A 24,307-nucleotide genomic window follows, 5' to 3' on the forward strand; every position below is an offset into this window, starting at 1 on the left:
CCAATCATATCTACTAGCCCTCCTCCTGTCAATCAGAACCGGACCCGCTATACCAAACTCCCCTCCCCCACCACCGCCAACACAGAGAAAAAGGCCCTCATTTCTGCATGAATATTACAACAGTGAAGTAGAATATCTCTGCCCATTTTCTGCCTCTGTGAACACTGTCTGAAACAGGGTTTCATTTCCCATTTCCCCCACAGGAGAATAAACAGCCATGAACCAATCAACTGTGAGTCACACAGCTAAGGACCAATCAATTATGAATCAGGCCCGTGGGAACAGCGCCCTTTAGACCTAATATTTTTAGAACAGAAATTGGAAAAAGTGTCGTAAGAGTATGAAAGGATGAAAGAGATGAAAAAATCATTCCAACTGATCAGAAAAACAGGTACATATTCACAATGACAAACAAGGAGCCTTCTGACGTCTAAACTTACCGCACAGTGCCACAGCGCTGCTCGCGGCATTAAACAGGCACAACAGGCCCTGAATAAAGAGAAAAGGTGAAGGAGGCAGGCGGGTGGGAACACGGTCCAGCAGTGAGTCCACACTCCACCCCTGCAGTCCGGCACTTCCCTCAGGTGAGAAGTGAAGCTGCCCCTCTGCGGCTAAGCTAAGCACTGGGGAACGGGACTCGCCCACAGGGGGCTCGTACGCAGGGACTTAGCAGGGGTGCTCCTTAATTCCACACCAGGTGCTTAAAGTCCTGAGGTGGGCCTCAGTCCTACCTGCTCCTGCTACCTGAGGACTACAGTCCTCCCCGTGTGGAATAAAATGTGTGCTTTTCAAATCGATGCGTGCTCTTCTCCCGCGAGGTCTTCCGCTCACTATATCCACACATCAGTCCAAGCTGAGCTTGTTTGAAGTAGGTCTAGTAATTATTCATGGGGCTACAGCTGCTAGCAGGCTATGTACTGTACACTTTATGTTTTTAAATAAGCATACATCGGGAAGTTAGCAGCAATGGTGAAGAAAAAATTGCATAAAGGTGTCCATGTATGGAGGGGAAAAATAATGTAATAACTGCCTGCTTTATTTGACCAGGCTTGTTAAAAAACGACTTGTTGTTGCAGGAATTTGAAGCTCTTCCTTTCTTGTGCCCAGCCCATCTTGGAAGGCATTGTTTTCGCTAACGATGTTTGTATCGTTATGAAACTGTGAAGCGGCTAATAAATCAGCTGTCTCAGGGGTGTACGGGGTGTGTATAATGTGCACAGGATTTCAGTCACATCCACGCCCTTGTTCAAGCAACTCAGCTTCTCGCAAAAGAATTACCTAGTCACTACAGTATTGGCCCTATTGACATTCATCATCATAAAGGCAGAAATTACTTATTCTAGCTTATACATGTAAGAACATTTCACACTGCTGTTGTTCATAGCTATGCCTTTAAAACATGGAAGCTAAAAAAATCTAATTGATGGATTCCGTTTTTTCCCTGTAAAAATTCAGTACATGTCTGAAACAGGGCCATCTGCAGCCGGTAAAAACAAGCAGTCTTTAAAAAAAGGTACAAAAAAAAAAACCAGGCAGTTTATTTTGGGGTTTCGTTCTAAATTCAGCCCTGAATCGAGGACACTTCTGGGTCAGGCTCAGCACACTGCTGGCCTGTCATCAAGCAGTGAATGACAACACAATAACGGCAGCGCTTTCAGAGCCAAACCGTCAACTGAACACCCAGCCCAGCCATTCCAGGACCACAGCCAATGCAAATCCTTTCCTTTAACAAATCTCTGCAATAAATATAACTGGGCTGACAGGAAGAGGAACATAAAAATAAGTAACTATTCCTCAGCAACAGTGCAATATTAAAGAGAATGCGGCGGGAATGGTGCTGGTGCTGTTCTCTTTAAGGGAACAGGACTGCATCCAGTGTCCTTGAAAAAGTCTGAGATGGATTGAATCTTAGGGTTCTGGACCACTGCAGCCTCTGTGGAGAAATGAAAGGCGGAAACCAACATGGCCGCCCACCTGAAGCGCTACACCTGGCTGATGAAGCTGGTGAGCACGCACAGATGGCTCACAGGTAGGACGGTGGCTCTGACGCCCTTCACTGGCCCGGAGAATTCTGTGCCCCGACTCCCCGCTGTGATTGGCTGTTTCTGGGGCATTGTGATGTCACAGGCGGGGCTGCTCAATGAAGGCAGTATTCCAGGGAAACAAAGCTCTGACTGTTGACAGACAGACTGCAGGAAGACAGGCTGGCCTGAGCGAGCTTTCACTAATCAGACCGGCCACACTCAACGCTGCTCACCCTCAATCATCTTTATCTTCTTCAGGTTTACTTTACATCCACAAGATTTACCCACAGAACAACACGCACACGTGCATAACAGAGAGACACCACAAATGCAGAAGTGACATTAAAAGAAAAATAAAAAATAAAATAAATAAGAAAGGAGCGCATTAGGTAGGTGAAAGACAGGAGGGAATGCTTTAGACTGGCAGTGCCAGATTGCGCTCGTGGGTGAATATTACTGGAGGCCGGTCTCCATAGCAGCTGGGGCGATTCTCAGTCCAGAGGTGAGCCCCGATAAGTCACCCTGTCAGGCTTTACGAGCTACAGCCACCCGTGCCAGCCACTCTACAGGCTTGGGCTCTCCTGCTCTTCCCCTCACATCACCCCAGAGAGCAGAGGCAGGGCGGACTGCGAGGCTGCAGAGGCACTGCCGTGTGCTAGAGAGGCAAACACCCTGAATCTCAATGAATGGCTTTCCCGCTGTGACAAATTCAGCTGTTTTTTTTTTCAGGATTACATTCTAGATTTGGAGATTCTAGATTCAGCAGTTCCAGATTCTCCCCATTTCCTCTGTATCATGGATTCTTTAGGGTCCCTGCACTGTGACGGTCACCCTAATCAGACCAGCAGCCCCAAAGTAGGTCACAACCCCCATTTTAACATTCTACTGTAAAGCAATCTTTCTCTGGCTCCCACTGGACTGAAATATGAGCAATTAGGCCTGTAAATTCTGATTTCCTCTCAAGATGCTCTTAAAAAACCTTTTTTTTTTTTATTAACAAAGAAATAATAAGTTATGAACAGACATATAACCTTCTAGTCCTGTTCTCTTTTCTACTCTTCTGGGACTGGAGGGAGACGAGGGAAGAGAATTTGGTTTCAGGGCAGAAACCCCCCCCCCGTGTACTCTTTGCATCCGCAACATGCATTAACGAAACGGCTGACATGAGATCGGCCAGTCAAAGGAGACGCAGCCCGCTCGCTACAGCGCGCGTACAGTCAAACCGTCAGACAGCGCAGAGTAAAGCACGCTATCCTGCGCTAAGCCCAGAGCAGCGCTCGAGGGGCTGGGGTGGCTGTAAAACGATACCCCACCCCGACCCCTCGCTGAAAGGCTGCGCAGAGGCGCTCTGGGAAAAAAGACGGCAAACGCTAAAAAAAGGACATGGAATACAGAGGAAGACAAAGTCCCCAACTGCTTTTGCACTCAATAAGAGAATCTCTTCCTACAGCCAACTCAACAAGCCATGCAATCACACTACTCCTCCAAGCCATGTGCTTTGGGAGACTGCGTGGTGAGACCCGTAGGGTGGCTAACTCCCCCCAGTACACAAACCCCCCTCTGCAGCCTGAGGTTCCATTCCCCACCACGGCACCCTCCGCACTGTGATCACATCCCTATCAGTAACCCTCTCTGAGTTCCTCTGTCTGAATAAATAAGAAAATAAGGGTGGATTTAAAAAACAGTCCTCTGAAAGACAGAATCACTGCAGAGACAAGCCAAAGGAAAGCTTTAATGTGGTCAGTGTGACTGCAGTATGCAGCGGAGGTCATTTAAACTGCGCGTAAGGTACTGCAGGCTTAGGGGCGAGGCGCGTGGTGCAGCCCGCAGGGCATATATACAAATCCCACCAAGCAGGCGGATTCTCTGTCTGCTACCCTTTTCTTCTCTACTGGTTACTCTCTGCTTTCTGACTCAATAGAGCAAAACACAGAAAAGGAGGGTACTACATCCATGCAAACACTACACCACATAGACACTGTCATGCTTTAAAAAAAAATTGAAAAGATACTCAACGCTGAAGAAACAATACAAAATCTAATGTTATATACATTGATACAGTATCTTGATATTCTAATGTTTATTATAGGATAATGCAGTATTATAGCGTTTCCTGGCCCTCGGCAGGCTGGGTGGGGAGGAAGCGCACCCCTGCAGATGAGGTTACGGGGCTAAGCACGTCAGCCCCACTGGCGGCACAAGCTAAATATTTGAGTCGACGTGAGAAACCTCCGCGTTCAAACAGCCTTAGCGGCTAGCCGCACTGCCGTGACCCCGATTATCCTCACCTTACTGACACCCGGTCTCTTCGTGCGGCCATCGGTCTCCCAGGCAACCTGCCAGGAGGGTCATGTGACCACCTGTCCGCGCAGAGAGAGGACACGACGCCGGCCGAGTGCCCTTTCCCCCGCTGCTCGGACTGCGGCCGCGTGTCATTTAATTACAGCGAGACGGCGGCGCGCGGGGACGTCTGGCTGCTGACAGGCCGGCAGCCCGGTTACCCACGGTGCCGTGCGCGCGCTCTGTCTCACAGCCTCCGCGGGAGCGCACAGGAGCCCGTCTGGAGACGCAGACGCAGACCTCTTTTCCCTCCGAAGTCCTGGCTGAAAGCACCACGCACACATCTGTCTGGTGCGACAGAGCCCTGGACGCACTGAAAGGGCACGGCCTCAGAACAGAAAAGGTATCGAGAGAATCTCTCCCTCAAAAAACAACTAATGAAAAAGGTAAGCTTTAAAATCAAAGCCAATTTTATCACATTTCAGAACCTCAGTCACATAAAAATTGTCAACAACTGAGAAGTCATCCATATTCTTAACATAAAAGAAGTTGTTTCAGTAAATAAAATTCAGTAATGAAGCTTGATGGAGAGTAGCCTTTTAAAAGGTGACTGAAGGTGACAGGATAAATGTAGACTGCAGAATGCGCAGAGTGGGACACAGCGACTGCGCCAGTGGCTCTGTGGCCTGTGTGCCTGTGTCTCCTGTGTGCCTGCGTCGCCTCTGTTTCTGTGTGCCTGTGTTGCCTTTGTGTCGGTGTTACCTGTGTTTCTGTGTGCCTGCGTCGCCTCTGTTTCTGTGTGCCTGTGTTACCTGTGTTTCTGTGTGCCTGTGTTCCTGTGTTCCCCGGTCCTGTCCCTGCTGCGGCTCTCTTGCACAGGAAGGGCAGAGACCGGCTTCCCTTTCCCTCGGCACACGCCCGTCAACTGACCCCAGCCCGCCCTCTTCCTGACACCACCGCCCTCCGCCCCGCCCCTCCGCCCTTCCAGACGAGACGCAGCGCCGGCCGTGCCAATGCAGAGCTCCGCTGTATTTACCCAAGAACCAATTCACCGGACAAAGCCTGCCTTTAACCCCACACATCCTCAGAGAAAACACTACGCAGGCTTGTGTGTCCTTCAGAAGACTGCACAGAATAAACTTAACCTCATGCCCCACGCAGGCTCAGGCAAACACTCGAGTGGATCTGTACACACACACACACACACACACACAAACATACATACACACACACACACACACACACACACACACACACACACACACACACACACACACACACACACACACACACACACACACACACACACACACACACACACACACACACACACACACAACCCCACAACCACACACACAGTGAGAACTCCATACACAGCTGATATTACAAAGTGCCTGGAAAAACTCCACCGTGAGGCAGGACAAGCTCTAAAGGAAGCACCTTTTTCCATTTCCTGCAACGCAATAAAAGCGTCTCTAGTCACGAGCGAGTCAGCACACAGCATCATGAGAGAGAGAGAGAGAGAGAGGTATGGAGGGGGGAGAGACTGCAGCAGCTGTGTGCTTCCACAGCAGTTTTGAGCTTCTCACTGCTGAACTCTCTCTCCCTCTCCCTCTCTCCGTCTCGTTCTCTCTCCCTCTCTCCCTCTCGTTCTGTCCGCCTCCCCTCCACCCCCCACCTGTTTCTCCCCCCTCCGCGTGGCGGGCAGCACACAGCAGTGAAACTCTTTTTGGAACATACCGTCAGAGAGAGTCAGAGAGAGCGGCGAGCGCTGGCGGGTCCCGGAGCTCTCTGTGCAGAGTCTGTGAGCGCTGGCGGTCTGCGCGGGGGATCGCGTGCGTCACTCCCTGCCGCTCGCTGCTCTGCACGCCACGGCCATGCCTGCGCGGGGGCTCTTCTCTCCGCGGCGGCTCGGGGGAAAGAACGAGTCCGCTCCGCTCCCCGGCTCAAACATCTCCAGCCCAGCCCCACTCCCACCTCTTCCTCCCCTGCAGCCCCCCTCCCCGGCACTGCCCTCCCGCTGAGCTCTGCCCAATGACGGCCCGGCTTTCTGAACCCTCCGCTCTCCGATTGGCCGCAATGCGCTGACTAGCGCTGTGACATCACGGACCACTGAATGCTAATCTTAAAGGTATTTCCCTGTTTTTATACCCAGCTCACCGTTAACAATTGTTAGACTTCCTTTTTATGGTAAAAATACATTCCTCTCACACAAAGTGAGCCAGCTGGGTGGATGACTGAGGCAAACAGGACATAAATGGGCTCTTTAGAGCCCTACGCCTGAACTGACCGGCACTTTCCACCAAACAGCACATACTGAGATAGCCTGGGGCTACAGACACTACAGACGCCTCAGTTATAGATCAGCAGCCTAATCGTAAAAAGGGCTTCATACATCAGGCAAATGAAAGCTCCTCACATTGTGTCCCTCATTTTAATGTGTCTTGAATAACATGCTCCATATATTTTTTGTTCTACCTGTGGTTTTGTCATTTAAAAAATTCTGAAGACTGCTGCCAACTGAAATCTTCACCAGACCCAAGCAATAGGCCTACATGTAGCGTATATAATCAACACGAAATTGAGATTATACTGATTAAAGTCTGAATGATGTTTAGAAAAAGAACCTTCATATGAAAAGGCACTATCACATTACCATGAAAAGGCACTAGCGGCAGTCTGGGTAAACCAGACATTAACAGCTGTCTACTGAATAAGACACGATGAATGAGAAGGAAATGTTTTGACAATTTAAATTATTTTCATTACGGGTTTCGCTGGCTAATGTCCAAATCAGCCCCAAGTACAAATTTTCCCAAGATCCCACAATGTTTTTTAAGCCACAAAAAAGGAGAGAAGGGGCAAGGTCATGCTTTTGCAAACGAAACAGCAGGGAAACCCATCAACAGTAAACTACTGTACTGGCAGGCATGCAGCCTGCAGGGACCCACTAGCCCAGCCAGCACCGCAGAGCCAGGGAACTGTCTGCAGCGCAAAGACCCAGACGTCACACCAGCCCACCAGTCACAACCTCCACAGACCAGACAACACCAAACCAAGGACACAAGAGCACTGCTCCCATCCTTATCATCTATTCATGACTTTTTTGCTTGTTTGTATGCCATTTACTTTGATAGCAATCTAAATATTCCAATTAGTAGAACAAATATTTTCAGTGTCACGCCATTGACGCGGTGTACTGCCACTGTTCTCATGAGGGTGTGAGTTACAGCTGAAGGACTAAACTACATTCTATCCTCCCTGCGTTTCATCGCTGATCCCAGCATGCATTTTAAAAGGAAATGCACTATGAAAAGGTTACTTAACTAGAAAGCTCATCACAAAAACAATTCTCTTAACTGATTAATTTGTGTGCCTCCTCCACTGAACATGAAATGCACAGGTTGCAGCTCAAGGCAGATGTAAGCCATGTGAGGATACAGTGACAGCTCCGCATAGCCACCGTTTCCTTTGGTGCATCGGTATGATTTTGGCTGGGACTCCCTGCGTGAATAAGCTGTACCCACCGGCTGTACTAAAACACAGAGGAGCAGTGCATCAGCTTCACTCCTCACAGGGGAGTCTGTGCCTTACGGGCACGCTGAAGAGGGTGTCTGCAATCCAGTTCATCTGGAAACGGGACATGAGTCAATATGGGGGGTGGGGCAGAAACAGGGTCTATATCCAGCCCTCAGCCGACACTGCAAAATAAATAACCTTCAAAAGCATCCATAGCAGGTCACAAATTTGTATTAGAATTCCACAACTTCTCTGGTAAAAAGCATAGTCTTATCAAGGTACTTCCCTCATTTTTCTCTCCATATAAACGGACTTGTTTGCAACTCCATTTCAAACGGTAACGTTTATGACGTAACTGTACTGTACGTCTCCCAAAAAGAGCAGAACAGGTTTCAGAGATTGTGTTTTCAGTTAATCTTTAAATTATTCAAAATGAGTACAGTCTGTTCTGATGAATAGCTACTTAATCTGCACCTCCTCCCAGCTCTGGTGACACACACACACACACACACACACACACGCAAACATGCGCGCACACACACACACAAGCACACGCAAACGCACGTGCATGCACACACACACACACACGGACGCACCACTCAGTGAACACTGCTGGAGAACAGAGCAGATCATTCACGCTCAGGTTTATGACTTTGCAGAGAAATGCAAATCTACACAACAGCTGTTCTCTCCTGCTTTTGGCTCCCATTGCCAAAAGCTGACTGCAGTACATGCACTTCCTGCCCCACTGCCAAAGGTGTCACGACAATTGTCTATGTGCAGGAAGGGTCAAAACCAGTTTGTATGCACTGACAAGTCCCAGGATGGCACATCCCTTAACACAATAAGGTGGTGTATAACCCTGGACTGCTTTACGCATATCCTTACAGGGCCTACACGGTTTACAGGAAACATCACTGACTGGAGATCAGGCACTAACCCTGGAGATCTGAGCAGGGTGAATATTCTTCTGGGCCCAAATGCTCAAACAGCCCACACCACTCAATTTAGTAAAGTTTTAGTTTGGTGGCTCGCCTAAAGCAGCAAGCAGAAGATGCTGAGGGATATTTTGGCGAATTAGATATCTGAATATGTCAAAAAAATATATTTTATTTTGAGTGTGCACACATGAGAACTGGGAAATGACAGTCTGCTGTAATCAGTTCCAAAGCTTCATGCTGGAAAGGGACAGGGATCTGGCCCGTTTCAATATCCAGCCTGGAATCCATCAGTCACAATCTCCACAGAATCTACACTGAGCGCTGCACAACACTCATCAGTGGACAAATGCGCTTAGCCACAAACACAGTAATCAACACACTTTACAGCCCAGGAGGCTGTAAATAAAGACGTCACACAGCCAGCCAGGTGGAACATACTCCCTTTAATTTTTTGTGAAAACACAAAAAAAAAAAAAATCCACTGAAGTCAGCCAGAGCAACACTCTTCCCCACAATGATGCTCACTCACAAACACGTGTCTAGCCATTCACTCCCTATGCCACAGCAAAAACTACCACTACACCAGAGATGAAGCTATTCTAGCTAACAAAAAATGTCCTCATAATGTTGCTGGAATGTTTTGCCAATGGTATAACACTGCCATTACATTACAGCTACATTGGGAGAATTTATGATAGCTGAGATTCTCCCTCCAGGGCAGTGTGTTACACTGACAGACTACATTTCCCAAAGGCTTAAGGGATCTTTCTCTACATTAACTGATGTAAAATTCCTCAAATCCTTCCATCAAAACATGGGCCACAACTGTATACAACTTCAAGAACATTTAAACTTGGCTTGTTTAAAGACAATAGCAAATGTTCACTGATGCCATTTATAAAGAACACAACCAAGAAAATTGTCAAGGCCACCCAGAAATTAAAGCTTCATTAAATACACTTCAGTGTATATATTAGATGTACATTGGGCAGCCCAGTAAATTAGCGTTTGTGGGTAAGGTATCCAGACACTTGCAGAATCCAATAGACAGGATGTGCTGCAGAGCTACTTGTCCCCCCAGGGAGCTTGAGAAACGTGATTTTAGTGAAAATACTGCAGGTGACACCAGGAGAAGAAAATAAATAGCTATACTGTAAGTACTCAGAAATGGCATGCTTGCAGGTGTGGACAAGAACAGGCCTCTGCAGAGCACAAGATGTCAGTAATATGCCAAAATAAACACAGATTTGACCAACATCTAACGTTTGCCACAATTTGTAACAAGCAAAATAAAACGCTTGCGATCAATTGTGCATACATTTTGAAATTACTTCATAGGAAAGCAAAGGCTGCCATACTGATAAAACAGGCACAGTGAAGGACAATCAGAGCCCATAACACGATGATATTTTATTACTTATTAATATCAACACATCTACTGTAATCATGTTCAAAGGCAATATAATTAATTGGCATCCATACATAAAAGAGCAAGTGGGAATATAATAATGACATTACAGCACGGTCAGTGAATTCCCTACTGTCCATGCTGACAGTTCTCCTTTGGGTTTATATCCTAAAGCCTTTTGGCGACCTTCACACTGCAGAACAATGCAACCAAACCAACTTGGATAAGTTCCGTCTGTACACATAGGATTTACTGCTAGTTAGTGCGTCGAAGGTATCAGTAGCTAGCTGCCAGAGTACACTACACCTAAAGTACGTAAATGCATCATTGAATGATAATTCTATTTTCCGAATTCGAAATTGAATTATGCATCCTCTCTGATGCCTCGATTTAAATTCAAGAAACTAATAAATAAAAATGCATTCACAACTCAATTCCCAATCGTGCATAACACTGTTGGATAGATTTAGCAGCAGGGAGATTTGTTTATGTTATTGTCCAACTTCCTTGAAGTAAGACATTGTCATATTCCCAAGAGTGTTTGCAAATAAGTGACATAGGAAACTAGCTAGAATAACCTGCTGGATTGCTCTGCAGTACAATGGTTTTGTTACAGTACATCTGGAGTCAACAGCTAATCCGTAAGACTGTTTGAAAAAATGGATTCGCATCCACTTGGTTTCAATTTTTCCCAAATGTGAAAAGCTATTCGAACCGAAAATAAACCAGAAGCGTAATCAAAAACTACGACACTGTTCACGACTCCTGGCATTATTTACTCCCTGCTGACATGAACAAGAAGGGACTGGTGTAATGTGTTCGTTAACGAACAAGCAAAGAAACTGAAAGGTCCACTAGTTTTGGCCCAAATTACATAGCTAGCTATGGTCAATCGTGCAGTAGTATCACTAAATTGCAAGACAGTAAACAGACTTGCATTTTAACCGACAGATTAAGCTAAAGAAGTCAAGGTGGAAAAAAAGGAAAATTTAACAAATAGGCTAGTTGTTAACTAGTAGACAACCATGACCTCGTGAAATCAGTGCCTAAGTAATAGAAATAGCTGACCGGGTGGATGCGTTAGCTAAACGTGGTGCCAAGCAGAAAGTTGCGGACCTGTGGCGAGTTTAAGAAATGTTAGCTAACGTTAACTGGTTCGGTAACGTTAGCAAACTAGTTTCCGCTCACAAGTATGTAAATGTAGCAACGCTAACATCAGTAGCTAATTTGCCTAGGGCGGAATATAGCTAATATTTGGCATAATCGCGTGCATCGCCTGCAGCATTCGAGACATGGCTCGAGTTAACGATAGCTAGCTAGCTATAGCTTCCTGAACGTTAACGTAGATTTCTCGTTGATACAGACAGCTCAGGCGAGCCATAGTCCACAGCCTTCAGTTTAAACAGTTAACTAACCACACGTCATGCAAAACTGCTCGTCAACGTTAGCAAGTTATCTATTTTGATAAACTGGCTTGCCATAAACATATTCCGCTTGCTTATTTGCATCTGAGAGCCTAGAAAGCTAGACCGACAGCTTTCTAGCTAACGTTAGCTCGCTTAAAAACCGTAGTCACGACACGGGCGCATGCGTTGCCGTTGACATATTCACGGCTGTTGCTGGCAAGTTGCTGGCATTAACTTGAAAGCTAATTAGTATATCTATGGAAATTAGCTGCTTTTCCAATAACCTTAGCTGCCGCTAAATGTTTTCGGTTACTTAACAACTCGCTAGGCAGATAACATTAAGTTAGCTGGGTAACATTAGGTACTACTTACCTCATCACGACGATCTGTTCCTAGTTTCACACTACCAAGATGCCAAATCGGGCCCGCGGCACTAAAAACAATACTTAAACTAAGTGAACATGGCAAACCGTATTCGTTCGTATTGCATTAAGGCTGGCTAAAATCGACAATTCCCGTAGCGTAAAATAAAATTAATTAACTAAATCAAATGCGACTTTAATTTCCCCTGCTGTTACTTTACACTAACGCTACGGCTTGACGTGCAACAAGCCTCTGACAGCTCTTGGAGAAAGGTAGTCCGGGTGAAAAGAGATTACCAATGTCAGCGTTTGTGTCATGGCGTTTTCGTTGTATTTGTTATTCTGCAATTCATTCTTAGCAAATACAATATTTCCCACACAAATGCTTGAATATATTAACTTTTTAGTCTAGCTCAGGCAAATTTTACATCGATTCATACCACCCCGCTAACAATTACATATTGGTATGTTCCAAACGAATACCAGGAGCTTCGGTAAGGGCAAGGGGTCTGCTTGTTACCTAGGAAACAGTGGTAAAACTCACAGGATTCACTGGTGCGTTTTTAATCAAAAGACAGTTTTAATAATCAGATTGACGAAATTTAGCTTGCCTGGGTTTAGATTCAGGGGATTTACTCACGTATTACAAAAGTGTGATGTCATCAATTGTGCTCACAATTAATAATACACTTACACGTATTCACTGATTTCAGTTTCAACTAGGAAAAAAATAATTGAAGGACAAAATTTAGTTGGCTTGCCTGGGGCTACTTTTGAAAGCATAACATTGTAAGGGGAAAAAACAAACAATGTTGTCAACCTGAAAGAAAAGTTAGAAGTTTATATGAAATTCTAAACGGCCAATTTGTGAAATTCTATAAATAGCTAGCCACGACTTAGCTTGCTATAACAAGCTATCTGAATTCCTGGTCAGGGTCACTGGGGGTGCTGAGCCTATCACAGCGTGCATTCGGCTTACACCCTGGATAGGCCACCAATCCATCGCAGGGCACACACATCATTCACTCATACACTCATATCTATGGGCAATTTAGAGTCTCCAATTAACCTACCTGCATGTCTTTACACTGTGGGAGGAAACCCACACAGATTTAGGGAGAATATGCAAACACCACACAGAAAGGCCCAAGTCAAGATTCTAACCCATGACCTTCTTGCTGTGAGGCGGCAGTGCTACCCACTGCACCACCGTGCTGCCCCCAACTCATTCTCTCTGGATTTTAAAAAAATCATTCCCTGAAGCAAGTTACTTTTAATATTTTGTTGTATATAAATGGTACTACTGTCTATTAACTTGACAAGTGTCTTCTCCTGTGACCGTGTCATGTTTTTGTAAATACAGTACTCCAGCAATAACAAGCTGCTTTCTACCTAGCCATAGCTGTTTAGGACTTGGAAAAGTTTAGTCTGGTTTACAACATTATCTGGTTGCTACTAGCTAGATAGCTAGTAGGCAATCTATTATAGCTGTAGCTAGGAGTTAAATGCACTAGCTAATTAAGTGGGAGCTTGTAGCAGATAAGTTAGTACTGTACTTACATCCACAAATTATAACAGTAGAGATTGCAGGAACGGGAAAAAAAGAAAGTCAGACAGAGCAACACTCCATTTCCTCACCTGTTCACTCACAAATGTAGTTTGTTGTCAGCACAGTGAACATGGAAAGATATTACTTTGGTAGCAAGCTAGTGAGTTTCAAGCTTACGTCAAAATTCTTGGTATACTAATTGTTAACCTTGAAGCCTTTGCTGTTGTTGTAAGGGTCTGCTGCGGCTTTTGAACCAAGACCCCAGTTGATCAGCCGCTATGCACTTTCTGTAGGTTGCTCTGGATGAGAATGTCTGCTTAAAGCCTAAATGTAAAAGTAAATTAAACAAGAACAATTAGCCTGCTAAACTAAAGACCAGGGTCTTCAGCCAAGGAAGCTATTCTATTCACCTTCTATAATGGCTGTTCACCTGCTAACTCCCATATCTAAACTCTACACTGTGAAGAATGACACAAAAACGCTGTTATATTACATGCTGTTTTCTACTGCCCTGTGTTATACTCTACTAGGCTGGCAAGGAAAAGGCTATAGAATTACCTGCCAGTGTCAACATCGCCCTCTCTGTGGTGACTGAGCCATTTTCTGAATTCTTATCAGCACCCTCTCAGATAAGGCTCCCCTTCGGGGAGTCTTTGCACCCCTGTAGCATTCAGGTGGAACAAGGATGCATTTTAGCACAGGTGATGTGTGGGAGAAATTGATGTTTGCGGCGTACTTGCATGAGTCATAGGCCCTCGGCTTGCTGTGCTCGATCTCAGCGGGAAGCTGCTGCAGTGTCATGAGATTTTGATCGCTGATGTAGAATGTGCACCTGTGGAGCACCACAGCCCTGTTTAAATTGCACCCCCACCCCTCCGTATTATTATGTTCAATATGTTTCCTACTGGGCAGAGTGAGGTCACCAGCAGCCGCCTGCAGGTGGTGTTTGTGAAGATGGGCACCCGGTGCAAACTCCTGCTTGTTAGCGTACCATTGCATGGCATTGATTTTTTACAGGTACACTGCAGTTTTTTCTTGAGTTCCTATTTCACTTCCATGCACAACAACATTATTAATGATAATAACAACAACAACAACTGTTATCATTATTATTATTATTAGTGGTAGTAGTAGTAGTAGTTGTTGTATTCATTGTCTCTGCCACTCGTTGTGTTTGGGACTTTCAAAGGCAAGCCATGGACACTAAATTGGTGCTGAAATGACCTGTATTAAATGTCCTACCAAGAATAACTTTTACTTTTCCTCAAGTAACTTTCTAAAGTATTTATAACTATTAGAATTTCTGGAAATCAACAAAGATAACTTGACTGTGAGGACCTAGGGCAATCCCCTGAGTGTGTAGACCCACTCCAAAACTGAAATCCTGTATCACAATAAACTCGGCTATACAGCGGTGCATTTTCCTCTCATGGACTATCGGGACCAGCACTTCCCAGCTTCTGGCTTGCCAGCTGGTAGTAATGCTGTTTGGATCAATAATAATCTGATAACTGCAAGAGCTATAATTTTCTGTGATTTTCTGTCTCCAGCCACCAGCACATATTGAATTAAATGTGGAGGTGTTCAACAAAATGGGGTAATGCCGAACTTTATGATGGAAACCTGAGGAAAGCCACTGCAATGGCTTGTCACTATTTCTCATCAGTCCAGGGTTTCATTGTCCAGGGCGAATTTCAAGAGATTGACCTGAAGAGGCTGTCTCTTCGAAGGCCTAAAGTAATCTGTCACATGTTGGTGTTGGAATTGAGGGTGGGATTAAAATGAGGGACATTCAGAAATTGTTGGCATGAGAGAGAGAGAGAAAGAGAAAAAGAAAAATAGAGAGAGATGTTCATCTCTGCCATGATGTTTCCCTTCTCCATGTGTAAAAGGACTCATTTGTCTTTTGCTTCCAGTTGGGAACAACTGATTCTGTAGAGAATGCCAGGCCAAGTCACAACATTTATGAACATTTTCAATGCTAAATGAAGCACTGATGCCACACCCGGGCCTTCACTCCCACTGGAGCTATGGGGAAACTTTTCTTCTGCTCTATCATCCAAAGGACTTAGCATTCAAAGGACCACACAACTAAAATAAATGAGCACAAAGTGCCAGCACATTAATGCAAAAGTCCTCGGAATAAGTGAGCCCATTTAAAAGCAATGGTTGCCCCTTGGGTCCTGAGTGGAATGTGTGCTCACCATTCAAGGAATGAGTGAAACGGTTTTACTGTATTTACAGAAAAGACAGCCCTGTGATCAGCCCAGGCCCTGTGCATCTAGGGCTCATATCTCCAGAGGTTACTGTCTTTGTGTGATGCCAGTTGTTCTGAGTGTGAGAAACGGTAGACTGCAGCAGGCATCACTCAACACCTGGCCATGCCACAGAGGTGGAGTGGGGTTGAATGTAGGCAAGGCCTTGTCTGTGCATCTGTACTAACATAATTATGTGGATTCTGCTCTTCAAAATGCACATACCCAGCTCTGGCAGTGCAGCATCACATAAGGAATAAGTGTCAAAAGAAATATGGGAATGGCATAGGACTTGACTGGTCATTGCTTTTCTGCACTATTTGATACAATTGTACTGTGAATGTACAGCAACTGTCTGGCCTGTATAATGTATGGTAATGAAGCAAATTAGAAGATAATGTGGTATAATACAAAGCAGCAGTTCAGGATCTAGGCTTGGATCCAGTATTGCATTATGTATGGCTCCAGGTTGTTATCCTAGGTTGAGCACTACTGTTTTACCCTTGAGCGAGATGCTTAACTGCTTCAGTAAATATCCAGCTGTTTAAAATGCACAACACTTAGTCACCCAGGATAAAGGCGTTGGACAAGCAAATATATAAAACTGCCTTGGGGGTTTGGCTTTGGCACAAAGCCATTTGGTGGGTGTTTCACATTCTAATACTGTGAATTTAATGGGAATCTCCATCCATTGGGAAAGTATGCGTGACAGTACTCTGGTTGTCCAGTGTGATAGATTTTTTTCCTTAAGAAGACATTTGATTGGAGAATTGATTAACTGTTTGAGAGTGGAATGAATAATTACAAACACGTGGCTATCGCTGCTATAATAAGCTATGATGGGGAGTGGAGATTGCCAGTGGACAGCCATTCCAGAATCCTTACTTTCTCGTTTTTAAGCCTTTTCTTTGACATCTTTGCTGTGTGTGTTGGGTTGGGTCATGGTCCTGTAAGAACACAAATCTTCGCCCTAAATGCAGATCTCTTGTGGACTGAAACAGGTTCTCCTCAAGGATTTGCCTGTTTTTGACAATCCACCATGCCATTGATGACAACAAGCCTTTTCACCTCTCCTGCTGAAAAGCAGCCCCACAGATGACGCAGCCTCCATCATGCTTCATGGTAGGGATGGCGATGGGCTTTGTTTGGTTTGTGCAAAGCAAACATAGCGCTTTGATTTCAGGCTAAAGAGCTCAACTTCAGTCTCTTCAGACCACAAAATTTTCTTCCAGATGGCATGGCTACTGGCAAACTGCAGGGGTGATTTAACACCGATCTTCAGAAGTGGCTTCCATCCAACAACTCTCTCAAACAAGCCAAATCTTTGAAGTGTTGAAGAGATTGTTGATCTCAGGACTATTTTCTGCAGTTCATAGTGTTGTAGCTGACCTTAAAAATGTTAAAAAGGAGGGCAGACAGCCATACTTCTCTCTGATAGGGTTTTGTCTCTGAAATGATCACCAGCTGTTGCCTGCACCCTGGCTAGAGACTGGTGTACTGGTGTAAGTGGAGCACCAGACACATTAATCAACCCCTCATAGTTGGCTTTTTTAAGGCGGAGTGCTTCTTGTCATTGGTATATCGACAAAAAACTTGACCAGATCACAATTTTTAAAATACTTTTTTTAACTGTCTATTTGACAAGAGTGAGAGGTTAATTTCCGTCCCTGCTATTAATATATAGCTATATACAGCAGCTTGTATTAATACTCGATTGTGATAGCTTAGTTTGCTGCTAACCCTATAATAACCCTAAAGCTATGATAAAAAAATATTAAGAACTGTTGCATAGCTTGCTATCTTTTTGGTTGCCATTTTTTCCCAGTTTATTAGAGTAAACAGATGTCACTCAAATTTCATTTTGACTGCTTGAAAAACAGCTGTCTTGTGCTGCCATCTACAGTAAAACCACAAATATGTATATATACATTTAAAACTTTTATGTTGCAGGCTTTTGGCAGATAGACTTTGTATTTCATGATTTGTTTGCACTTAAACAGGTGGAAATGTAGAAAAGGTTGGGCTGATTGAGCACTTTGCTTGTCCCGAACCCATAACCACAAGACCGCACATGTAGACATATGAAATGCCGCTGCACTACCAAACAGTGCCTGGAAATGATGTTCCCTCTCAGTGCCTGGTGTTTGTTTCATGTAGGTTAACAACTATACCAAAAACCTATTTTTAAATAACTATGGTTATTATCACAATATGACATATTGCCTAATGCCTATATGCAGAAAGGGCTGTTTAGAAGTGAGTAAAGAATAGGAGGGAACGTGCTGATCAGGCTATAATATAATACCTACAGACTCCATAAAGGCCTTGAGACTGTAAAAGGCTGGTGCTGTGAGTAATGTTCCTGATGCAGGCCCCCCTCTGGGTCTCCGCTGCAGGTCACAGCTGCAGTGCAGAAGAATGGCTCTTTCACTGTGAGGAGACGCAGCACCGGCCGAGCTTCAGTGCGGGTGTACAGGCTGCTTCGGAGGTACTTTACGTGCATTCTCATGCCTTTAACCACAAACCTGCGAATGCAGCTACACCAGCCATTATAAAGCCTGCAGGCTGGCATAACCTGTAATTATCTGAAATATCCTTCATCGCACAATCAAAACCATTCAGAAGGATACACTAAAACTTACTTTTTAAAAAAATAATCCCATTAATGCTAACTAGAAATGAGGTACATTACTTGTGTTCAGTAAAAAAAAAGAAGTTTATTATTATGCACTCTAGTGTGGTCCAGCATGCATTTTTACCAACACAATCTTCAGAAAGCAGAGATATTGTATTGGCAAACCATTTTAAACAAGCGCAAGCCACAGTACATGACCTGAATGTGTGACATATGCTAAAAAAATTTATTTATTGCTTACCATATCAGAATACCCTACATACCTTACCTGCTGAGTTATTAATTTATTATATGGAACCATGTAACCCAATAACATTTGAATGGTTATATTTCTATTGCTAGCAGATGAAATTGCTTTTATTATGAACTTATTGGGAAAATTTGAGCATGCTTAGCTGGAGATTAAACCTCAGGGTTAGGCCCTTAGACCACAGAACGGCATTACAACTGGAGCACCTATCCAAATCTGTGAAACATGGATTAGCTGTTCCAGCTAGTGTGTAGTGCAGTTCTGTGCTCCAGGGGTTTAAATCTAAGGCTCAAATTCCAGCTAAGCACACTGCAATAGTACATCCATTTTAACTAACCAATATTTGCCTCTCTCCTCTTCATTATTGCATTAAAAACAATTTATACATGTATGTCAAAAATATTCAAAGTAAAACTGGAAAATAACTATGTTATTTAATAGCCTTATTCCTAAAATATTGCATGAATCAAGTCTGATAATATTCCTCTATTCACTACCGTAAATTACTTATTTGATTACATTTATTAGGATTCTGAAGTTGCAGACAGGCAAACAGAACCTTTGCAAACGGCAGTTCACATGCCCTTTTTAAAATGGTGCGGCCTCCAGCCCGAGCACCACGGTTCCCCATGCCACAACTCTTCCTGATTCCAGGACTTTAGGGGTTAAAGTGCTTTAAGGTTCACTTTGTTGAATTTGAAACAACTAAAAGCTGGCTTGACTGTATTGCAGATGTCTGACTAACTGCATTTATTTGCTTTTGGGGGAAACTATTACCATTCATCCCCACAAACATCTTGACAACTCTCACAAGAAGTAGCTTTTTCATCTTACAAACATGGCAACTTCTTTAAAAAAATATGTGCAATATCTGATGCAAGCCATTTGTAACTTCTGTAAATGAGCAAACCAACTACTGATGGGTTACTTATAAAGTGTGCAAGTCTCAGGCTTAAAAAAGCAGTTTGTGTGCCCTGCATGTCTGAGCACCAAAAAGCAAACTTCTCTTTTGAAAAATGTTTTTTCTCCTGTGGTTATGCAGTTTGGTAACGCTGCTGCTGGCAGTAATTGGTCTGATTTTCACTGTGGGCGGGTCACTTCAATCACACCAGTGATTCAGTGAGCAGCAGATAAAAGCAGCTGAGACTGATGATTGGCAGCTGGAAGCTGAGCCCAATGTGACAGAGACGTGGAGAGGTAACCAATGCTGTCTCAGCACAGTGACGGTCTGCACGTGTGTGATCACGATCCGCAGTACTAACTGCAGGTCACCAGCACTGCTCAGAACCCCTGATTGGGAATGGCTGTGACAGAATGGGCATATCAATCAGGCCTATGCAGTTTACCATTACCCGAGGCCTGCAGTCTGTTCAGCCGGCGCTACTCTAATCTTGGCCTCTGATCAGTCCAGGCAGAGGTCTGCACTCTGTAGAGTCCTGAGGACTCCATGCACAAATAACTGTGAAAAGATATGCAAGTCCCATAGCAGTGAAAACATGCTAACATACTGTTTTGCATGAAAAATGTTCTCTGTTTTTCCCCCATTACCACAAAATCTTTTTCTTTTCACCCCAGGATCATTGTTCAATTCATTTGTGATTTTTAAAGGCAGCTTTCAGCTTAGTCAATAGCTGAAGGATCTGGGCAAATGAACATGGTATTCTTTTGAACAGTTGTACTGCTGAGTGTCTGTGGGCAAGGCAGCAATGCAAAGTCAACACTGACTTTGTCCTTGAATGAGTGTGTGCACGAGCACGTGTGTGTGTATGTGTGTGTGTGTGTGTGTGTGTACATCAGCCTTACTTCAGTTCAATCCGACAATTAAATCCAAAGCCTCTGTACTCTAATGCTGACTGGCATGTCATGAGTGGAGCACTACACACACGTGTGTCAAGGACAGAGGCCACCCCGTGAGTGTGTGGGCACTAAGGATAATGAACATAACTGACAAAGCTTTCAACTGCCATGTTCCACTCTCTCTCCCTCCCACTATGTTATACTATCAGACAGGGGACTGGAAATGGACCACAAGGCTGCCTTCAAGTGAAGAAGTGGAAACGTGAAGGGATTTAAATTTTTTTCTTTGGATTTGTTTGCTTGTTTTCTTTGAGTGTCTACCCACCTTTAACTTGGTCAAATTGATTTGATTAATTAAAAGTCATTGTCAGTAGTGCTTTAGCTCCCTCGCATTAATGATACTGAGATTCTCATAATCTCTCTCCCACCCGCACACCGATGCATGAACGGATTACCGGCCTGCCAACGGTTTATGGCTGAAAGAGGACCTGTGTCTACCTACACAGCTGAGAGACAGTGACTGAGTACACAAAGGCAGAGCGAGAGACTGTGACTGGGATTTAGATCAAAATTTGTCCTTGACCTTGACTGCCAGTTAAAAGCAAGTGTTTTTTTTTCTTCGAAAACACACACACACACACACACACACACACACACAAAACTCAGCAAGGTTCACAATTTCCCGATGACAAGACATTCAGTCTCACTGCATAAATTAAAGTCCTTACAACAATATAACAATGTTTTCTGGCAATGTGGCAAAAGTACAAGGCATGTATGTGAACTGCCAGTATCACTGCACATTTCCCAGACCCACCCGATCCAAAAGGCATAAAATCGACCAAACTACCCATGCATCCATCTGAAATCATTACTAGTAGCTGGCTAGCAAACATTACCTCCATTCCTAGCAGCATATTCTAGCCTATCATGAATTCAACTTTAGTCCGCTGGTAACCAACTATCCAATCCTGAGATGGCTACTAGACCAGCCTATACTAGTAAGGCCACATGCCAGAATGGGCTACATACAGTCATAAAAAGCCTTACGAAAAAAACGTCCACAAACCACATGTGAAGACCTAACTTGTGAGGAGTACACATGTGAATATAATCCCTGTAGTTCACATTTGAAAAAGTGATGATACAAGTTTAACATGGCTTCATGTGAACTATTCACATGTGAAAAGAACCAATGACATTTGAAAATGTCCAGTTCACATGTGAAATTTTATTTTAAATACTCATATAACAAACAAAAAAAAAGAATTGAAATTTGGTTTGGGGGGGCAGAGGAGGCCTAGCATCTCTTACCTCCGTTTTGCAGCCAGCACTTTGTAAAGATTGACAAAGAGACGGGGAAGCAATTTTGGACATTATCATTGCAATTCCATTATTACCATTATTATATGAATTCTTGTCGGCAGACTCCATCAGTACACTAACCGATGGACAGACCCCTTCACTGGCGATTGGTTCTTTCCTCCATCGCACTAGAGTGAATCAAAATAGCGCTCCCCGTCTGGCCTTGAGGTGCCTTCACAGGAACACCGACCGTGAATCCGGTCTTTTCACTAAATAGGACGGATGTTTGATCTCACCGTATGGGCTGTCCAGTAGCTTCAAAGGGACCGATCGCGTACGTCAAACGCAGCAGCAGAAAGGTCAGCACACCACCGTCTTCTGCTCTGAAGGAAATGTCAGCCTCAAACAGACTCACAGATTCGAGAGGAGAATGAAAACATGAACTGGAACCTCTGACTTTTCACCTCTCTTGTATCTCTCTACCTGATTTTTTCAGATCTGTTTTATGGAGGGGCCTGTTTTTAATTCTAAATTCTGTTTAGTTGTTTTTTTTTGCATATTAATAGCATTTTCTGTATAAGGTGTTCTGAAGCAAAAAATAATAATTATGTGTGTGTGTGTGTGTGTGAGAGAGAGAGAGAGAGAGAGAGAGAGAGAGAGAGAGAGAATGTTTGTGAGTGTGTGTGAAGGAGCAGTCACCTCATCACACAGCTACCCTCCTCTCTTTGAGAGATGGGGACTCCTGGCCCTCCTGCAGTGCATCATGGGAAAGCCAATGCGGTTGATGATGCGATCATCCCTCCGCTTCTAAGAGACCATCCATCCAGTTTAACTAGCATATTTTTCATTCCTTAGCCCCAAAGAAATTCTTTCTTGAGAGCAAAACTTGATTCCAGTTGACGTCTGTGACCTATAGCAGGTGGCAGCTGCATCCCAGTGAAGTTACCCACAAAAGCCTACATATCCTCCCTGACACTCCAGACTTCCTACTGTTTTATGAGCAATTACTAGTTTAAAAAATACTGTTTTTTGTAATTTGTAATCTTGATTATCATCAATTATTAATATCATTAACCAGAGAAGTTTTTGCTTTACTTCTTGTCTTTTGGGCCAGAAGCACTGTTACCATGGTAACATATAACTTATTACTGTGCCTGTGCTCAACCACTACTATTCATACGAATATGTGTGTTATGTATCATAACATGCTCAAATAAACACTACAGTAGATTGTGATTTCATGTATTTATTTTTGTAAAAAATCTGTAACTGGTTACTTTCTGGTGATACAGTATGCATTCCACTGAAGTGCTACACGGTATGCCTTCCAAAACCCATTCAAGCTTTGACATTTCTTGAGTTAAAAGAGGTTTTTCTATGCTGAAATGCATAATTTAAAACTTGTAATGCCAAACAGACCTTTTTCATTTGTGGTTGTATATTATAATAAGCCTTTGATATATTCACAATGAAGCTGCAATAATCATCTTGCAAGTGATTACAGCAGTTAGAATTCCTGCTTCATTACCAGAGCAATTATTATAATTAGTCTAAACCTTTAATAGATGTCTCAAGGGCATTGTACTGACTCCTTTCCCTCCTAGAGTCAGCTCTGTTTTTCTAGTTGTCTCAAGCCATACATTTGAACACCCTCTACCTCTTTATTGTTTCTTGTCACAGATTGGCATGGATTAGAGTGATTCTACTGAAATCCAACAGGGACCACCGAGCACTTTTCTCTTCCAACAATAATAGAATAGAATAGATTTCGATGAGTCACACTGGCACCAGAGAAGTGAGTGAGTATCTCTCTCTCTCTCTCTTGCTCGGTCTCTCTCTCTTGCTCGGTCTTTCTCTCACTCTCTCTCTCTCGCTCGGTCTCTCTCTCTCTCACTCTCTCTCTCTTGCTCAGTCTCTCTCTCACTCTCTCTCTCCCTCTCTCACTCTTGCTGTAGCGACACCAGGGAGGGAGGGTGTCATTTGGCAGGATAACCCCCCCCCACCCCCATCTCTCACCAGAATCTCCTCTGCCCGTGTCAGCTGCATTGCTCTGGTGCAGTAGCAGTGGAAGCTCAACTGGCAAATTTAATTAGCTGACTGCATACATTTCAGACTATGCACATGCTATAGTACCACCCTGCCTGAATTGAAAGCAGATGCTGCTGTACATTGTTAGTCATGATGTAGTATTCAGCAAGAGTGAAAAATTAAATGAAAAATTGCCCATTTAACATGGTGTATATGTAATATCAGCTTAACATTATGTTGCTGAAGATTACATTTTTGTGATTGCTTTCTCAACTGCATTCCTAATGGATGGACCAATGGGATAACCCTTTGATACTGTATATTCTTGATACATTCATGTCTCTTTCCTGCCATCTTGTGGTAGTTTCCACCACTTCATTTTTAAGTCCTTTTTCAGAACAGATCTGATTTCATTTCGATTTAAGATAAGATATACTTTATTGAACCCCGTGGGGTAATTTGTCCTCTGCATTTGACCCATCCTAGTTACTTACGAGCAGTGGGCAGCCACAGTGCAGCGCCCGGGGACCAACTCCAGTTCTGAGGCC

General features: G+C 44.0%; 1 protein-coding gene across 8 annotated transcripts in view; it reads right to left on the reverse strand.

Moving 5' to 3' along the window:
• LOC135241025 (muscleblind-like protein 2a) overlaps nucleotides 1-12,387 on the reverse strand; it is a 54,168-nt gene extending 41,781 nt beyond the window's left edge. For 5 of the 8 annotated variants that reach the window (XM_064311127.1, XM_064311129.1, XM_064311126.1 and 2 more), the window contains exon 1: nucleotides 11,951-12,386. The gene's annotated coding sequence lies outside the window, so the exon portion shown is untranslated. Of the gene's footprint in view, nucleotides 1-11,950 lie in introns of all 8 variants that reach the window. The other 3 variants (XM_064311130.1, XM_064311131.1, XM_064311124.1) reach the window with 2 other exon arrangements.
• Between the last annotated feature and the right edge of the window lie 11,920 nt (nucleotides 12,388-24,307).

The sequence above is a fragment of the Anguilla rostrata genome, chromosome 15, assembly GCF_018555375.3.
Source record: "Anguilla rostrata isolate EN2019 chromosome 15, ASM1855537v3, whole genome shotgun sequence".
Lineage (NCBI taxonomy): Eukaryota > Metazoa > Chordata > Actinopteri > Anguilliformes > Anguillidae > Anguilla > Anguilla rostrata.